At 43.8% G+C, this 15,630-nt stretch overlaps 1 long non-coding RNA gene across 4 annotated transcripts; it reads left to right on the forward strand.

Moving 5' to 3' along the window:
- The first annotated feature begins 256 nt into the window (after nt 1–256).
- LOC123103142 (uncharacterized) lies at nt 257–6,298 on the forward strand. 4 transcript variants are annotated; one of them, XR_006449670.1, is made up of 9 exons: nt 257–516; nt 607–756; nt 1,349–1,493; nt 2,431–2,583; nt 2,707–2,832; nt 2,924–4,673; nt 4,825–4,926; nt 5,197–5,533; nt 5,782–6,298. It is a non-coding gene; the product is annotated as an uncharacterized lncRNA (long non-coding RNA). The 4 variants fall into 4 exon arrangements; XR_006449668.1 differs by having other exon boundaries at nt 2,742–2,835; XR_006449667.1 differs by having other exon boundaries at nt 2,742–2,832.
- The last annotated feature ends 9,332 nt before the right edge of the window (nt 6,299–15,630 follow it).

The raw sequence follows: 15,630 nt of genomic DNA on the forward strand, positions 1-15,630 counted from the left end.
CGCTCCTGTGACGGAGACCTAGCCGCCGCCTCCTCCTCCCGCACCCGCTCGTCCCTCCCCCTCCTCCACTGCGCCTCCTCCACATGAACCCTAACCCTAGTAGCTCCCCACGCCTCCGCCGTCTCCTTCGCCCAGCCCGCCTCCCTGCCCCGCCGCCGTCGAGGTCCAGCCCCCGCGGTCTTCCTCCTCGGCCTGCTCGTGGGTGCCGCGGTGCTCGTGGAGGCGCTGCAGATCCCCGCCGACCGGGCAACGCTGGCGCTCGGGGCGCTGCGCTCGCCGCCGTGCTCCCCGGCGACGATGACGAACCTGCAACGGACGGAGCTGGGCGCCTCCCCACGGTCTTCCTCCTCGGCCTGCTCGTGGGTGCCGCGGTGCTTGCGGAGGCACTGCAGATCCCCGCCGACCAGGCAACGCTGGCGCTCGGGGCGCTCGCCGCCGTGCTCCCCGGCGACGACGACGACCCCGCAACGGACGGAGCTAGGCGCCTCCCCGCCCCCATCTGTCTACTCCGTGCAGGTATCTCTCTCTCTCTATCTTTCTCTCTCTCTCTCTCAGTTTCTGTTCTTACATCCACTCTCGGGGTGTGTTGTCTTCTCTGGTGGTCAGGCCAGCTACGCCCATCCTGGAGGCCGACATGCCCTCTCCGTCCGAAATCCCCTTGCCCTGGCCCTGCTCGCTACATGGTGCTGAACATTCAACCAAGGAGGGGTGGTGCCTCTTCTCCGGCCTGTGCATACCATCCCCAACGCCAACATCGTAAGGCCAACACCCCTCCTTGCTTGAATCTTCAGTGCCATTACAACAGCACTAAAGTTTAGTAGCATTATGCATTTGTCTGAATTTAACTGACCATGCTTTGTATGCACGAATTGGTTGACAGGGATGACTCAAAGGTTTGTGGATAGAATGTGAGATATTTCAATTAAGGTTCTGAAGAAAGATCCCAAATAATACAGCTAGCAATGATCATTTAGTCCAGGGGTTCTCTGATTAGGAATTAGATGCCTACACATGCTTGTGTGAGGAGCAGATTTTGAGCCTTTGTTCTGTTCACTATAGCTCAGCATGTTTACAAAGTATTCTCTGTTATTTGCTCACATATAATTGATCCTTGCTGTTTGTTTGTTCTCAGACTCATGTATTTATTGTTAAATAACAATCTCTTTGGCTTGATTCTTATCACAGGAAACCTTTGTTATGATGCCTAGGCTTGGCTTCTTTTTTAGGAGCATATGCTTGCTGATACATTATTTTCATCTACATTTCGTAAAGAATGGCATGGAATATTTTTCTTGGGTTTATTCAAATAGCTGGTATTGATCTGCATTTGTTGCTTGTGTGTTGATAGAAAGAGGGATGATGTGAAGGGGGCGGCGGCCCGCTGGAACTGGAGGACCAGCACCGAGGGCCTGCCGCGCGGGATCGTCGAGACGAGCTCCGACATGTTCCTCCGCCCGCTCTGGGACTCTACCGCCAAGCACACCAACACCAAGGTCCGCTCCTCCTCCTCTCCTCGCTGCCCCATCTAACTGTCATTGTTAGTCGTTTTACAGATGCTGTCATAAATAAAATTGGTTGGCTCTCTTAGCTGAAAACTTAACCACACTGAATGGATGGATGGATGAATGAAACTGCCCCTTACTATGCTAGCGCTCATTTCTCACGGACGCTAATTTGAGCTTTTAGTGTAGCGACCCTGTTAATGAAGCTGTGCAATGCTCTGAATCATGCATGTGCTTACAAGCAGGGGCCTGCAAGTGTTAATTGTACTACACTTACAGTTATGTGAGTTCAGTTCAGTTGTCTGCTATGTCTCCACAAAGTTCTCAGTAGCTTTTGCTTCAGTGGAGGCATGCCAGTCCAGTCCAGTTCCTATGGAATTTTAGAGATAGTTGAATCAGTCCGATGTATTTACCTACATATGAAATGCAGTCTGATTCTAATTCTTGTCATTATTGTATACTGTGGTTAATAACGGGGTCATGGAAAAAAGCAGGAGCATCTAAATATACTCTATATATGCTTGCTTCTTCATCCAACCAGGGATTGGGGCACGGGCGAGTGATACAGTCCAACCATGGATTGGGGCACGGGCGAGTTTTAGATTGGTTTAGATCTGCAGTAGTTACTTAGCTATTTAGTTATATGTGTGTACCAAGGGCAGGGCAGGGGAACCACGGACATAAATATAAATAATTTCAAGAGAAGAAAATGATAATTAATGGTTGGTTTTCCCACTTGAATGGTTGAGGAATTCATTCATTCAGCAAAATGTCTCCCTCTTTTCACGCTGCTTGCTTATCATTGTTATGCGGCATCTGGAATCTTTTTGAGTAAATTGTTGTCTGTTATACACAACCATGTCTTCATCAATATAAATGTATCTTCCTTTTTTGTTTGACTTCTACTTATACATAATATAATATGCAGGGCAGGGCAGACAACATGTGCCGTCAACCGTTGAGAGTTCAGCTGTCACCAAATGAGCAGCTTGCTGTTGAAGAAACCTTCAAGTTGTACTTGATGTTTCAATCTTATAATTGCAGGTGTATTCACCTCATCATACCATCGGTTCTAATCAAGGTACCCATCATTTCCTACATTGCAGATGTAAAACCCTTTTTTTGCGAGGGTTGCTGATATTAAGTTTGTCACTTGGGAAAACATTTCTGATCCTAATAAATAATAAGATTATTGTGCTCGTAGTTTTGCTTCTCTTAACTAGGATGGATGTGCTGCAGGCCACAGTCACTACCCGGAAGGAGATGTCGGGGTTGTTATTGACTGGGAGGAGGCAAGGAGCAGGAGGCAGCATGGGAGGCAGCAGGAGAGGTAGTAAGCACCATCAAACCCGAGTTGTAACTTTCTGGACTAAACTGAACCGTGCAATTGACTCAAATAAAATTGAACATAAAATACATAGCTTGTAGATGGTGCCTCGCCAGTTGGACGGCGTTCAGGCGCAACCCCGACACGCACTGACTACTGCCTCGGCTACAACCTCCCTCGGTTAGCTCCATCTTCCTTTTGCTCCTCTGCTTCGGCTACTGTTTGGGACATGGCCGTGGCTATATTGATGTGGTGCTCATCTGGTTGATGCTCTATGCCCTACTCATGCATCGGTTCCTACTTGAGCTCTGTAGTTGTGGATCCATGCTATCTTAGGGTTTACAGGCTGCTGTTCATGTTTAGTTGCTATCATAGGAGCTCATGTGATACTCTGGTTACATGTGGATGTCCTGGTCCTATAGCTATGCTCCTGGATTTGCTAGATTGATCGGTAGTGTTCATGCTAGGGTGATGATGATTAGCCGTTGCTGAAATAAGTGTGCCTTTGAGCAATCGAGACACCTGTGGGTATCAAGTTGGATCCTCCCTCTTATCTCTATAATCCTTTTTGATCCTGTGATATTTGTTGTTGTCCTTGGATGGTCATTCTTGTTGAGTGATAACAAGGGCAGCTCTACTGTATCAACAGATTGATCTGGTGATAAGAGATGACATGAGTATGTTATATGATCGAGGAAAGGCGAATCTGAGCCCACTATGCAATTAACCCTGAAACCTTTATTTTTGTATTTAAACGTGTTGCTTATCCACATCAAGAAATAAGAGATGGATGTTCCACCGAGCCTCCTCAGAGCTCAGCGATTCTCGGCCGTTGGATCGTTTCCCTTGATGCGTTTTCACTCGTTGGATCGAGATCTGGAGAAGGCTGGGCTGTTGGATCTGGGATCAACACTGCTGGAATGAATAGTTTCACTCCATCCATGCCACCGCGGGACGGTGCAAACCTAGCTGCCGCCTCCTCTCTCGCTTGCTCCTGCAGCCGTCTCCCTCCCTCCCATGCAGGTGGCTCCCACCAGCCACGGCGACGGTGGCAGCGGCCACGGAGGAGGGCGGCAGATCAACGCCGCCAGCGATGGCGTCCGTGGCGGCCATGCAATGAACCCTGAACCAGTTTTTTATTTGTATTTAAAGGTGTTGCTTATTTATGCTCAAGTGGTGTTCGTGCTAGGGCGATGATGATTACCTGGGTGGAATTAGTGTGCCTTTGAGCAATCGAGGAACCTGTGGGTATCAAGTTGGATCCTCCCTCTTGTCTCTAGAATCCTTTTGGGTCATGTGATACTTGTTGTTGTCCTTGGATGGTCATTCTTGTTGAGTGATAACCAGCGCAGCTCTACTGTATAAACAGATTGATCTAGTGATAAGAGATGACAGTGGTAGGTTATATGATCGAGGAAAGGGGAATCTGAGCCCACTATGCAATAAAACTTCAGCTACCTCCCCTAATGTGTTTAGTATTGAAGGAAAAAGAGAACTTTTCATGTCTTGCTGCTTCAAAATTCCAAAAAGGTTCATTCTTCCTTTGCTGGTTACTTCACCATGATTTTTTGTTTTGCTTTGGTTCTGGTTGAGATACTAAAGGTTGTTTACTAAAGGTTGTTTATATATGAAAATAATAGACACTTGTAGTTTTGTATGCCTCAACTGTAGCTTAGGATCCAGTGTTGTAATGCATGCTTTGCCTAATTAAAAATAACTCTAATTAATAATAGTGGTTCTTTCCTTCTGATTACCTCTTCCTGTTTGTATGAGGCGCCACCTCTCTTGTCATCCTGGTCACTGCCTAGCCACTTTCTTCGATCCAGAGGCTTGTGCCACTACAGGTCTGTGATTCTTATCCACTCGCCCATTGCAGTGTAGCTTCACATTCTTGGGTTTTTAGTTCTTCATTTCTTCTTTTTTCTTTTTGGTGACCGGTTGAGCTGATTTAGCTCTTTTCTTCTTTATCTGTTTCAACAATTGGATGCTTTAAAGGATTTGAATGGGGTTCATTGTGTGAAATTGGACCCTGCACTGCTACTGTGAACTCATCCATGCTGACAGCCGGCTCCATGCTACAACTGCTGCAGCCTGCAGGTAGCACCGCTACTAGAACTTATAATTCTAAGTGGATGTGAAATAGCATGTTTTGTCTTGACACAATGACACAGAGAAACTATACTTCCCATAGTGAACTTGGTATTTTAATTCACACAAGTTTCTGCGAACTGCTGATTAAACCCATACTTGTCATATGAATAAAGTGAACATCAAAAGGAAATTTATTTTTTCTTGCACCGATAATCATTCAGTTATTATTTTGCAATACATGTCCCATTCCTTTTACCCCCTCTGTATATTTTGTAGGGCGTTGATGTCTCAAAGCAGTAGTGTACTGAGTGACATGAGGTGATCGTGCAGAGTTTGACAAATTTGAAATGCCGCAATTTCAACACATTAGTCACATTATTTAGTATAGGCGTTGCTATTTTGGTATGCCATGCCAATTTTCTTTTATCAAGATTACTTCTTCCTTTATAAAGTTCATGTACATTCCTTACCATGAACGGTGGCGTCATGGGGTAGTACATCATAAGATACCTAACAGTTTGAGTTATTTATGTTGACTCTGCACTGAGACATATGGTTTAAATCTTCACTTGGAGGACAGATCTATGGCCAAATCCTGGAGCACATGTATCTGGTGAGCTCTTGCTGATGTTTCTTAGAACCCCTTTTTTTAGCAAAAGTTGGTTTAAGAATATACAACTTAAGTTATGAATTGAAGAAGCACTTGCCTTCACAAGGGTGTTAATGAATTAGAGAAATAACTAGCTACTTACGTGTTGAATTATGTCACTCCTTTTGTAGAATAAACAAATCAGAAAATTATATATGTTACCTTTCATTTCGAATGTTCCTAACCTTCGTGTTGTTACTTTTGATTTGCAGTATATCTCGGTCAATTTCACCGACAAATATCTCCGCTGCTATATTCGCCCAAAGCTTTATGACTTGCCAATAAAATCTGCAGATGGAAATATGTGTATCAAAGCCCACCTCATCAAATGAGTTGATAACAGAATAAACCAAAGGCTGGGCATACTTCTTCCATGCAGCTAATATGAAGGAAGGAATAATATATGCCTTCGCCTTCAAGCGCTGCTACAGTCGCCTTCCTCTCACAATGCACGCCCTCTGAAAATCATTTTCAATCTACTTCGCCTTCAAGCAGTACAGTAATCTTAGGCATCTCACTGTCCACGCCCTCTGAACATATGTTCAATTGATGTTCAGTCTACCAATCTACCTAAATAGCCTATGAATTTGTGTGTGTATGGCCTCTACTAGAAACCTGTTTGCTTTTGGCACTAGACTCTGCTGGTCATGTATAAATTTGGAATACATAATGCTATGTTAAATTCGTCTAAGATATCTATGTCGACTGCATCTAATCTCTACTGTTCAAGGCATCTATGTCAGACTGCTTCTATGACCAATATGGATCAGAAATCCATTTATATTGCTCGATCGTCGATGAATATCCCAAGGAGATCTTAAGACATAAAAGCATTCTGTTTACATCTATAACATGTCTTCCTTCATATTACTTGACTGATAACATCATTTAATTATCACTTTTGATTTTTGACTGGTTTAATGTGTCATTGGCGCCGTTCTTTAAGTGCAAAACATTATGCATTAATATGTATCATTTCTATGCAGCGACTGTAAGTGAACTATGTTCTGATAAAACCTGACTTTGATATTTAGGAATATATAACATAAAATTATAAAAATATATTCTGTTAAGAAGATTACAGCAGGGCATTCATTTTGTGCTATATTTTTTGGTGTATATACCTATGTTGACTGAAGTCATGCTAGCAATAATCCATAATTTTACTTTGGAGCAAGGGACTCTATAGTATTTATTTTAGGGTTCATGTGAAGTGCCGCCTATGAAGTTGATCGACAAGGTAGTTGAATGGAGCTACTTATTATTATACCTAATAGCCGTGGCTTTGTAGTTATACCGTCTCTACTCCCACTGTGTCTGCCTTTTTCTTCTTTATTATGTTCTTGCTCTCTTGTGTTCACGCTCTTAGTATTTAACTTAAGTCAAGTGGTTACCTTTTATGGTCTCATGAACGCACTAAACTTGATGTTGCCATATAATCTCCTGATGATATTGAACTTGATGATGTTTTGCTTCTATTACAAGTAAATGTTTTCTCTTTTTAATTTTGTTGTCATGTTTGAATACTACGCTAAACCAGGATTCCTACTAACTTGAGCATTACCTGCTTAACCACATAGTTGGGACTGCCACCCTCGCGCGCGCTGTCGATATTGAGCACCACTATGTCTCGCTCCTATCACAATTCAATGTTTCTTTTTTGCTGTATTGTTATCCTTTATGAATGCATATGGTAAACCTGGATTACTATTGGATTACTATTGGCTTACCATCACCTGCTTGACCGACGTTGGAACCGGTACCCTCACGCCAAGGCGCAATAACGATCTAGTAAACCAGAAAGCGGCACACTCATGCGCGGCGGGGCAGGTAGACCCTGTCACGAGCGCACGATCGACTCCAACGCGCGCGAACTACGGGTTGCCGGCGACTTGAGCGCGATCACGAGGAGCAGGCGGACGCGGGGCTCGGGCGGCGGAGCAGCCGGCTTCGATCCGGACGACACACGGCAGGCAACACCTGTCACGCTCCACGCGTGGGACTCCAGCCCAGGAACAAGTTGGCTTCATCGATCCAGCAACCAACCATGAGCTAGGCACACGAGGAGATCAGCAGAATCATTACGTTTGCATGCAGCCATGCCCCATGCAGATAATTTCCATCGGTGCTAACCACTTCGTCTATCCAGAGCACACAGGACGGCGCTTCACCGAGCCGTGCCACTACATCTACATCGAGCCGCATGGATCGCCTACACCAAGCCATCAGCACGGAATCACCGAGCGATCTGCACCAACCCCGCACCGCATCATCAAACTGTAAGACTACGCCAAGCTACAAGCTAATATACTTCGTCAAGCACGTCTACGAGAAGTGATCTCAACATGCACCACCCACACGCACCAGGCCGGTGTCGAGCGAGATGCAATCTTCATCGACTTCTCTGGCGCGACATGGCATCGGCACTTGGTTGCCGCGAGGGACGCCTTAAAACGACATCGTCGACACGCCGTTGCGACGCCATCGCCGACACTTCATTGCCAAGGTCTTCATCAACAAGGTCTTCATCACCATCACTGCAAGAGATTAGACCTACTGTGACGAGCCAAAAATGTCATCGAACAGCAAATAAGGTCACAAATTACACTTGAGTGACGTTTTATGGGCGTCACAAGCATCGTCACGGAATCCCCGTCACAAATTACTCTTGGTGACGGCACACGCAAGACAATGTCATTGAAAATGGTACCTTCAGTGACGTTTTATAGAATGTCAACAGCTTGCTATTTCTATGATGGTGGATTAATGTCACGAGTTAGGAGCAAAGATGCCATATTGTACAATATTCAATGATGGAGCAACACCACTGATTTTATGCCACGTCAATACCCGCACAGATTACCCCACTACTAGCTTCACTACTTCCATTATTGATGAAGATGACATCATCAAAATATACTTACTATATTTCAAATAATTTACGATGAATTATCAGATCCACTATATCGTAAATGCAAATTACAGTAAGTATTTAATTTGCATCACATTATATAAATAAGATATGAGCCACATCACATTATAGATTGAAATAAAAAACAATCATATTATATATTCAATCTCTTAGACAAATCATCCTCTAAATAGAAATGACAATAAAAAATAACACCAACTCAAGTTTGACATGACAATAGACAAAATGATGGATTCTTGCTGAGTTGCTCGAGCCCTTAATAGAAAACCAATCAGGTTATCTGCATCATGTTGCTTCTTTTCCTAGGCTTCATTCTTCTCTTGTTGGCTCTTCTTCAAAGCCTCCAATTCTTCTTGATTCTTCTTTTGCATCTCTTCAAATGCTGTGTTTTGTGCCTCAAGTCTCAGGGCTAACTCCCCTCGATGCCTATAAATTGAGGAAACACAATAGTGTGTTGCATCTTAATGAGATGAAAACATACAAACTAAAAACATATAAGAGTACCACTAAGAAGCATACAATCTATCAAATTATGAATCTAAGTACATTATTAACTAGATTTGCGGGTATGCGAATGAGCTAATAAAATAGTATATTAGTTTGGCAAAACAAGAAGACACAAACTTGTATAAATAGTTGTCAGTTGAAATAATTTACATATATCAAGGTTGTACTTTTAACTACTTGCTACTTAAAAGTTTTAAATAGCATGTGAAAAACTAGTGAGTCTAGTACGGCAACATATGACAATGAACTATAGTAATCTACTGAACATTTTCATAGTTAGTTGCATAAGTATAGTTGTTTGACACTTTGGTTACTACAGGGTTTTTTGGTTTCAGCCCCCACCAGCCCTTCCAAAATGAGGGTGCGTAAACCTTTTGGTGAAGGAAATCGCCGCCAACAACTCGCCTGCACGCTCGTATAGAATTGCAAGGGCCGGCAAAAAATTTGGCTGGGATCCGAAACTTTGGATGCGATCCAAACACTTGCCAGCCTGTTGGTCAACGGCCAATATTTTGGAAGGGCGGCTGTGGGCTGCCATCCAAACAGGCCCTACAAAAGTTTTGATCAACACATCACTGAAAAACATATCAGTAATGTACTAAAAAATCACAAACCAAAACACAAAAATGTCTCTTTAGTAAGGAGTGACATCCATTCATCCATTCAAAATAGTGAATAATCTTAGAATAATGCAGTATCTAGAGGTCATCACCCAACCACTACAGGCCACCTAATTCCTATTAACTCTATGTTTTCTCATTTCTGAAGTGATTCAGACATGCTTTGAATTTGACCGTTCATCACCTTCTATATGTATAATTAAGTGCCATAAGCAACTACTAGTAGTGTCTACACTATTTTAATCAGCTGTGTGCTTACTCACCTTCTCCAGCAGATACAGCTAATTGTGTACTTGCATTGCAGTTGTACAATACTTCCTCAATCTAAATATCTCTACTCCTAATGGAGCAGTTGGTAGTCTCGCTTCCAGGTTTTTTTTCGTCCCACCACTTTCGTCCGGTTTTTTTCCGTAGGTTAACCGTCGTAGATTTTTTTCGATGATGATTTCTTATTCACCGGTTTATTTACCCCTCAGCTCTTTCCTTGCAAATCAGGACTTTCCAAACGTGCACGCAATCACGGATCTAAATTTACTAACTTATCCAAATCAACCGATACCTTCCATTATTGCAAATTTCTTTAGGAAACAAATAATAGATTTTAAGGAAACAAATAAAAGATTTTAAAGACACATCATACTTTACTAATAATCACTAAAATCAAATCTAAATTAATTAACCTTACCTTAAATCACTCAATCACTTTAATTAGAAAACATTTTTTTCCTAACTGCACCTCGCTTAGTGTGCACATAACAATCCGAAGTAATTAGAGTCACATGATTGAATCCATTTATTTAGAGGGACATGATTGCGTTCCGGGATGGAGGCCATGATTTCGTCGAGGTCGTTGCTGCCTCCTACACTCAGGGTGTGTCGCCGAGATCGAGGCGAGCATGAGGAGCTGTGGCCACCGCCATGGTCACCTCATCGCAGGGGATGGAGCACGCCGTCGGCCCACAGCTTGTGGAGATCAGCACTTTCCAAACGTGCACGCAATCACGAATTTAAATTTACTAACTTATCCAAATCAACCGATATCTTCCATTATTGCAAATTTCTTTAAGAAACAAATAATATATTTTAAGGAAACAAATAAAAGATTTTAAAGACGCATCGTACTTTACTAACAATCACTAAAAATCAAATCTAAATTAATTAACCTTACCTTAAATCACTCAATCACTTTAATTAGAGAACATTTTCTTTCCTAACTGCACCCCGCTTAGTGTGCACATAACAATCCGAAGTAATTAGAGTCACATGATTGAATCCATTTATTTAGAGCGACATGATTGCATTCCGGGATGGAGGCCATGATTTCGTCGAGGTCGTTGCTGCCTCCTACACTCAGGGTGTGTCGCTGAGATCGAGGCGAGCATGAGGAGCTGTGGCCACCGCCATGGTCACCTCATCGCAGGGGATGGAGCACGCCGTCGGCCCACAGCTTGTGGAGATCAGCACTTTCCAAACGTGCACGCAATCACGAATTTAAATTTACTAACTTATCCAAATCAACCGATATCTTCCATTATTGCAAATTTCTTTAAGAAACAAATAATATATTTTAAGGAAACAAATAAAAGATTTTAAAGACACATCGTACTTTACTAACAATCACTAAAAATCAAATCTAAATTAATTAACCTTACCTTAAATCACTCAATCACTTTAATTAGAGAACATTTTCTTTCCTAACTGCACCCCGCTTAGTGTGCACATAACAATCCGAAGTAATTAGAGTCACATGATTGAATCCATTTATTTAGAGCGACATGATTGCGTTCCGGGATGGAGGCCATGATTTCGTCGAGGTCGTTGCTGCCTCCTACACTCAGGGTGTGTCGCCAAGATCGAGGCGAGCATGAGGAGCTGTGGCCACCGCCATGGTCACCCCATCGCAGGGGATGGAGCACGCCGTCGGCCTACAGCTTGTGGAGATCACTGTTGCTCTTTAGGTCGCGTGGTGACCGGATCTTGCCGATGTGTCCCTCCCCGACGACCTCCTCTTCGCCCGGTTGGCCGGCATGGATCTCGCCACTACTGCCCTCAACTTCTCTGCCTCGAGCTCGACGGTCAGCCACCATGGATCCCCCAGCTGGAGGGTCACGTGAACCAGCCGTCCTCCCATGCTGCAGCGGCGAGAAGGTGACATGGCTCTCCGTACACGAAGAGTGGAGTGTGGAGTTCGGTCAAGTACTTATATACTTGGCCTCTACTGCTGATCCATGTACATGGAGAAGAACAGACAACCGCTCATTCATGCTTCGTTCCACTCCTTTGCGCTACATTACTGGAGGTGACATTTTCCTATCTTTCTATGTTGTAACAAGCCTGTTGCCCGCATAGTTAATGGATTTTTTATTTAAATTTATCGCTGCTTAGTGCTTTGTTGCAATTGTTCAAGCAAGATTCTTATATATAATCTGAGCGTATGTAGGCATACTTAGCTTTGCTATTCCATTTTTTTTGGCGCATAGAAATAAGAGTATTGTCCAGGTTAGGTATTCAATTGAGTATGGTATTTGAATTGCTATCAGAATGTCTTTTCTATGCATGTGATTTCTCATATCTGGTTATAATATTTGTGAAGACATGCATTGCACGTGCACTTGGAAGCGGGCCCGTGGCCCGCGCTGGATGGCGCCGACGCCGACCCGAGCCACCTCGTCCGCGTATTCTTGGAGCTGTGGCTGGTCGATTTACATGAAATTAATTCCCTCAGTTCTGGTGACAAATATAATACACATAATTCATATTGTTATGCACTAGCGTGTATGTGTGAAATAGATGGATTATGGTCCCGTACCTAATAAGATGGATATGTGTGTGTGTTAGAGAGAGAGGGAGAGGGGGATAGAGAGTGAGGAAGACGGAGGAAGAGTGTGTGTCTGTGTGTGTGTGATGATTTGATGGTAAAAAAAATCGCCAATGTCGTAATATTGAACTCTTAAAGTTAATGTGGCCCCGTTGCAACGCACGGGCGTTCTTCTAGTAACAAATAAAATACAAGTTATGCGCAAAGAAAGGATACGATGACCTTAAATGTTAGGCATGCACAACCAGGTAAGGAATTGTCGAGTACTGGACTGCAATATTGCTGGACTGTAACAAAACAGAAAGTGGAGAATCAACAAGCAAGTAGTAAAAATATTGAGCTTCAGACTTTACCAACATAGCAAGATTGATAAGATTATCTTGATATTGCAAACCCAGTCCTGCTACCTACAGTGAGAAGTCGATTAATGCGCCTGCGTTATTAGGGGAATAAAACGGAATAACATAATCATTTTCTCTTTCACCGAGAAGTATTAGCATCTGAATGAACCTTTTAGTATATGGCCCATGATACGAGCCCTCGACATATCTTTACCTTGTTAACTGTAATCACAGAATATTGACTTCTTGTGCATAGTTACTAATAAAAGGCTATTCCTAGTACAGTTTCACTGTTAATACTCTGAATGTAGAGTCTAGTCACATATTAGATGTTCTTGAGCATGATGGAGATTGCATAATCTTGCAGTTTAAAAGGGAAACTTGAGTTGAAATTATTCATTGTAGAAATTTATAGACAGTCAGGTACATATAAGTATAAACCATGCATACCTTTGATAAGACCAAAGGAAATTGATCTTACTCCTTATCTACATGAACTGCAACTAGGTAAAGGAGATCTCAAATACGTGGTTAGAAGAATGAAATTCCAGATCACAAATCCCACATCAGGAAATTATGGAAGAAAAAGGAAGCAGCGAAATATTACACTCAAGTAGTTCGAAGGGGAGCAGATCTAATGGTGCTGTAGTCAGGTTCCTTGCAGAGTTTCCGACCCATCCTCTAGCCTGTCTGCATCATTGTGTTACCTCTGTCAAACCTGGTCTCCCACCGCCGTCGTCTTGTTGCTCATCGGATGAAACCAATCTTCTAAATCACCATCTACATCTCAAGTAGTGGGTGATGGAGGGGTGGTGAGGCAGCGTCCAGATCTTGGTGAGGCACGAGGTGAGAAACGAAGCTGAGGAAGGCGCCAGAGATGGAGTAGGCGATGGTCGACAAGTCATCCATGAAGTGGCGGTGGAGGTAGCATGGAGGTCGGACCAGGCAGCAAATGGAGTAGGCCGGCGGCGGTGTAGTGGTGGCTGGGGACGGGGAAGCAGGGAGGGATTGGGTGGGGCGGTAGGCTAGAGGGCGGAGGCAGGGAGGGGTTTCGGGTGGCGCGGCTGGCGACGAGTGATTTGGGGGCGCCGCCTGTGAGATGCGATTTGAGTCAGGTGCGAGTGGGTACAGCCACAGGTGTATTTGGGGATTTTTTGGGGCTAGGGTTCTATTTGGAGGCATAGAGCATGGCGTGAGACCTAGCGCCAAATTGGCTGACCCGCGCATGGAGTTGATTTTTTTCCTCCGTGGATGGATCTGAATTCTAGTGTGCATCGTTTTATAATGGGTGCAGATCATGGTGTTCGCCCGTTCAAACTCCTGGAGCAAAAAAGCTTGTTGCCTGGCAACTACCTTTTTATAGATAAGATAGTCTAAAATAAGATACGAATTAAAAAATATCCCATTGACTCTCATATTTCCATTTTAACTTTTGGATAGAAACGTAACAACATTAGCTCACGACTGCACCATTGAAGGTTTTTTTGCATACCCGCTCACTATTTATTATGCTATAGATATGAAAATAGTGTTCACTCATTTCCTCTTGGCTCCCTTATTTTCATTTTTATTTTTGAGATAAACAACATCAGCTCATGGGTGCTCGATTCAAGTTTTTTTCCCAACCACTACCTATTTAAATTTGAAAGAACAAAATAAGGTTTACCTTTACAAAAAAATAGTATAAGTATTTCCATGGCCAATGCCTCTTTATATTATAACAAAAAAAATTACAACACTGGGTAGCCTTTGAAAAAACTATGGCAGGACCCACTGCCAACATTGACACATTGGTCCAATCGCTCAATAACCCAAGAACTAGCTATGGTGGGTCTGACTACAATACGTAACATGCCAAAAATTATCTTCATACATTCGTAGTACTCGGTGACTCTAGCGGGCTCGTCATGGAAATTACCAAAACACCACAAAATTTGGGAGTCAGATGTGTTGAGAGGTCGGGGCAATTTGGTGACGTTTATCGTCACCGATTTGCGGTAATTGGTGACGCCACCTACGACAACATCACATATTAAGATTTTTGGTGACGTTTTCCTCCATTGTCACGAGAATTTTCGTCACAGTATGTCAATTTTGTTGTAGTGCATCATCGTCAACACACCGCTGCCACCTCGTCCACAAGATGGACACCTAGTGTCCTCTGACAGACTTTTCTGCAAGACACGACCTCGACAACAGCAATGACCGCGTCACGACGACGGCATCGACCGCGTCATCCATGACGACACGACTGCATCGACACGACGTCACTTCAGTGACAACACTTCACGGGCACACGGTTCTGGCAAAAACGATGTGTGCTCGATGAGCTTCTTCCTCCGGTCTTGGCAAAAGGTGGACTCATCGCCGACAGCACCCTCTGACATCCGCAAGGTGCATCGTCATCATCTACAGCTCCGTCATAGCGCATATTTTTTGCGCCTCTAGGCTTTGTGCGGCTTCATCATCCACGAGGACCCCAACATCGACCACGACTACCTCGACCATGTCTACATCACCATGATCGGCTATCTCGACATTGATATTAATGGCTACGTCTACAGCAACATATCGGCAACAATTCCAGTCAACAGCACCCGCGTCGTCACCAACGTTCACGCCACTCTCGCTGTGACTGCGGGAGGGAAGAGAGAGGAGTGACAAGGAAGGCACCAGAAGGGGACACAGTCAACGCCCTAGGTGTCGACCCATCAAAGACGCAGTTGATGATGACGCAGCGGAGAAGACGACGAAAGCACAAGACTTCAAATTCAGTCGTACTCGTCCGCTTCACTTCCGCTAAGACTGAGGGGGAATGTTAGAATATAAACGTGTTTAATTGG

The sequence above is a fragment of the Triticum aestivum genome, chromosome 1B, assembly GCF_018294505.1.
Source record: "Triticum aestivum cultivar Chinese Spring chromosome 1B, IWGSC CS RefSeq v2.1, whole genome shotgun sequence".
Taxonomy (NCBI): domain Eukaryota; kingdom Viridiplantae; phylum Streptophyta; class Magnoliopsida; order Poales; family Poaceae; genus Triticum; species Triticum aestivum.